We start from the raw sequence: 5,143 nt of genomic DNA, 5'->3' as shown, positions 1-5,143 counted from the left end.
ACTATCCGCACTTTGGGATCATAGGTCAGCGAAAAACAAAACTATTCGAAGGCTATCTGCGCTAGCTGTGCCTAAATTTGAAGTGATATACATCGAGGGAATGGAGCTCGTCAACACCCAACTCTTGGGCTACTTTTCATCAAAGAATAGTTGGATTGCCAGTCACATTTTAAAATATGTATGGCTGCAAGGGCGAGCATGATCGGCGATGGGTTTCGAATCGAGCCTTCTTCCAGATGAGAAGGACCCGCTGGAAGAAGCCTAAATTATGTTTCCTAAGTTTTTTCCCAAAGTCTTTAATAAGCATGATGTTTGATATCTTAGCTTGCTAATAGTCTGTTTTTATTTTGTATATGTCATAATTTTTAGCATTTTATCAGTTTGAAATGTTGTATTCACTATTTAAAAAATACATTAAAGCTTCTAAATTCTTTATTTTCTGCAAAGGGAATGTCAGTTCTGTTTTATTTGGTGTGTGTGCATTTCTCCAAAAAAGGGGTCATTCTTCCCGCATTCCTTCTTCCCACCCACTCCTCTGTTCCCCCCTTTTCTGGGCCTCCAATTTTTCACCCAATCCCTGCAATATGCTGTTCTAGGCCTATGTCGCCTACTCCTCAGATCGCCATTGCAGACACAAAATTTACCTGGAAGAGTGACGTAAAAATATTTTATTTTTGTTGATCCTCTTTTAGGTTAACACACTTACTAAGGCAGTTCACATTTCCATTTCCATATGTGTCTATTTATTAGAAATTACACTTTATGAAAACTCACTGGGTAAGTTCTAAGTCGACTTATTCTTTGGTTGGATCATAACTCTTTAGATTGTTGTACTGTAGATCTTTCCCAGGGTTTATCTTCTACCAGTTGTATGAATTATCTTTTGGAAAGTGTCCAGACAGACAAATCAAGTTGAATTATGTAGCAAGAATGAATTCTTAGAAATTACTTTTATTGATTGCCTTAAAGTTAAAACGTACTGTTACGACAGCGGAATTCACGTGACCCTGGAAACACGCGATGAGTGTCTAGAAGATTCGCGAAGACGCTAGTGCGTGCTACGCACGCGTTTTTGATTGTATATAAGCGCGCCAGACAAAGGAGAGGATCACTCGGAACTGGAGTAGCAGAGAGGGAGATTGAAGTTATAGACCCCGATAACCACCGTAAGTAAAGTGCATGAATCGTCCGTTGTGAATTATAGCGTGTGTTAAGTAATGTGACTGTGGAAATTAATTGTATTGCAAAGTTGAATTGAGAAAGAATAAACTAGTTTTATTCAAGAAAGGACTTGTATCGCAGAAGTTTCTCGGAAAGAATTTCTACGGAAAATTAACAAACGAACACAGAGACGTAACAGTACATTTCTAGCATCATTGATTCAGGTTTGAAGATGATATCGAAATTAAATACAGTGTAGCAATAAAAAAAGGTAGAACACAAATGTTCAATTTTTATTATCATCCAATCAGTAAGTTTAGTAGTTATGTGTTCAAACAATAAAATTCAACTCTTTTTTTTTGTTAGTTCCATGATTTGTAACTTTAAGCTTCTTTCCATAAGGAATTTCATTATTACACTAACTAAGCCATTTCATATCGTTCAGCATTTATTAAAAAGTTTCTTTTTAGTCAAAGTTTTTAATCACGATATAGACTTTCTTGACAATGTGCTAAGTATGATATTAAAATCAAACATATAAAAAAATCGTAATATATTATGTTATATTAGTACAAACCTCTGGCTATCGCTTCTGCACTGTTTATTATATCAACGCAATATCAATTGTGTAAATAAGGATTGGTTTGAAAGAAACTGGGTGAGAAGCTCAAGAATAACTATAAATGTACTAGGAAGTGCTATGGTGTGCAAGAGGTCTTGGGTTCGATTCTGAGTTAGGAAAATAATAAGCTTGAATTTTGGAACTGGCAGTTCATCTACAGTCAGACTGAAGCAAAGAAAAACATCAATTCTTTGGTAAAAGATGTTAAATGCGCCACGGAATTCACTAAACACCTATTCTAATTACTGTAGCGATTGATTTTCACTCATTATTTGACCAAAGCAAAGCTAAGGTATTCAAAACAAGGTTAATAAAAGTTTAACTTTGATTTTACTTTAAAAATTCCGAATATTATTTTAATAAAATTTATGAGACTTACAAAACGTGTTAGAAATCATTCAAGTATTACGTATGCAAAAAATGCGGAATGTTTAACCCTTCCTCCCCCTGTATGCATGACATGCAGAATAACCAAATGACCCTATCCCCTTCCTCTGTACGCATAAACATTTTAGAAATAATCTTTAATGAAAATGAACTCATTGTTGAATTGAATCAGTTCCATTATCACTGACGTACTGCCCCCTAGTGGCACAGTGATGGGCAGAACACAGATAGCACATTGTGTAGCTTTGTGCTTAACTTTAAACATGCAAACACTGACATACAATAATATCAGATCACGAAAATTTTGTTTAAGACAACATGAAATATACTATTGCATATAGAAGGAACGCAAGTTTTTAAAACTACAAGATTACTAAAAATGTCCCACCAGAGGAAATGGTGCAGGTAGAAATCTTAAAGGAAATGAATCATGTAAGTTTTTTCTCTACGATCAACAGCATTCTTTATCGATGCACTTAACAAAAACTGTTGGATGTGCTGTGCAGTCAATTCTGATAAAGGCTCCTCAATGTCAAGACTTGAGTTTGCACCAGAGACGAATTCTGCTGTCGCAATATAATCATCAAGAACCATTCCTGTCCAAACGTCGTTCAATGTCTCTCCAACTTTTTCGAAATTTTTCTTCTCCAGCTCAACAAGAATGGTTTTGCAAGAAGAATCAAAATGGCTACCATACAATGCTCAACTCTGTTTTATGCTAGTAGCCAGATGGATGAGTTACCTTGAAGTATACGTCCAAGATATAATGTTGAAATTGGTCACAATCAATAGTAATGACTTGGGAAATCTGAAGTTCTCATCAGGACCCGCCATCTACGTTTACAGCTTGGATTGGTTTCACTGTACCAATCCCATCACTCATCTCACTTTGATAATGTTCATTTGTGAGCAAATGTTCAAAATCCTTAGCATAGGTAAATGCATTACTGTCTTCATGCTTTTCACTGTGTATAGTAATATGTGTTGGCCCACTGTATGTTACAGCAGAGCTGAAGCAACTAGATGTTATTAGCATGCTGCATAAACTGAAGGAATGAGATTGTGCCTCTCATTAATGACGAAATCGTGGTTTGGCAGACGTACTTTGTATTCAACATGCATGAAAATGGGTTCTTGCCTTTTCATCAACACAGAGAAAGAAACACAGCTTGGGTCGAAACCAAGAGCAGAGGTCATGTATTTAGTCATAGGTTGCAAAGGTGAAATCAGCATCAACATTTCTTTATAGTGTGTGTTTGGAGCCCGACACACTTTAACTGGAATCGTTGAAATATGGCGTTTTCTTTCAGTTGTATCACTTATTCTAGGTATCAAAGCTACTCTCCCGCTCGACTCAATGAATATCCTTGCTTTTTCAAAGCATCAAGAGTATTGCATGTGTGCAGCATTTCAGGACACCGGCGATCATCCACTGCTTCCCCTGCTGTTTTAAACTCCTATATAGTATCTAGAAGACTAGGCTGAAATGTTTCCAAGGAAGTTCTTCTTATGCTACTCATGCTGAACTTTTGAATTCAGCAATTGTCTTTATCTTTTGATGCAGCTTGTAACATCTCTTATGCTGGTGATCTGCTTTTGACTTCAGACGGCCTATGTCTGGTGTAAGTTTTTTCATATCCTTTCTTAAAACTGAAATCTTTTAAGTTAATTTCATCTGCGGACAATATTCCAGTATATTTTAAATTGATTCATTTCAATTATTTTGCCTTGTAGCTCGTTGATTTGATCCAGCTTGTCCTACTTTGAAGTAGGATGAGTCGTGCTTGCTGAGTTTTCAGGTTCTCCAGGCTCTCCGGGTACTTCAACCTCTACCATTTTTTTTGTTTGTTTTTTGAAGTAGCTGTATCATCAAATAGATTTAACCTGTTTCTAAGCTCGTCTGAGACTGCATATGCAAAGTAGGCATAAACAAACCTTTACCCCTCTGGACACATGGTGAACGTATGTATGTAAATCCCCCCTTTAAGTTTATTTGATACTTGAATTCCCCATTACAATTTTACCATTCAACGAGGTATGACTCCAATTACTCAAGATGTAGCCAAATATTCAAAATTAAAAATATTGTACATCGCTTTAGATGGAATCACAGAATGGTGAATCATCACAACCTAGGTTCTTCAATAAAAACAGATATACATACACTTTAAACGTCAAGAATGCCAAATCAATTAAATAAGCATTGGGTTTGATAAAGTGAAATTCTAGCAACTCTTTTTACGGATAATGATGAATTTAAACGGTTAAAGGAACAATTTGGGATTGTTCAAACACAGAAGTTGGTCATTGGGTTTCTATCAAAATGTACCGTATCCACGGGTCTTTGTTTCGGTCGAAAATATAACTGTGACGTATGATTTGCTGAAGAAAGTAAATGCTGAGAAATAAATAAAATCAGGATAACAACTCTTTATTTCTTTCCAGGCAGAAGGATGTAGCAATAAAATCATATAGTATGAAACTAGATAATCATGTTAAGCACAAGAAACAAAAGATGTGGAACTGTGATATGACACTTCTCCTGACGAGCTACACAACTGCACAGTAACACTTTTTAGTTTATAATTAAATATGGATTAAAGCTCCACTGTGGTTACCCAAAAGGAGATGAGCTCAGGAAAACCCGAAAAAACTATGCCACCCAGTTGAGGGATATCATAGGTATTTTCTAGAATTTCGCTATTGTAATATTATCAGGCAAACTGATTTCAGTACAATTATCAGATAGTCCAGCTTAATAACAGCAGGGTTGAACTGGAAATTTGAGAGTAATCTGAATCTGAAAACTCAAACGAGTTTTAAGTTGCATGAAAAATAAACATACTGTATACTGTTGCGTCAGCGAGGTCACGTGACTCGTTCTCTCGAACCTTCGGGAATTTGTCGGGAGATTACTAGATATAGGGTAGTCTGGTATATATAAGAGGGTGACAACGTGACGGGACAATAATG

Source organism: Limulus polyphemus, unplaced genomic scaffold (assembly GCF_000517525.1).
Source record: "Limulus polyphemus unplaced genomic scaffold, Limulus_polyphemus-2.1.2 Scaffold1072, whole genome shotgun sequence".
NCBI lineage: Eukaryota > Metazoa > Arthropoda > Merostomata > Xiphosura > Limulidae > Limulus > Limulus polyphemus.
The sequence above is the reverse complement of the archived record's forward strand: the minus strand, read 5'-3'. Positions refer to the sequence as shown.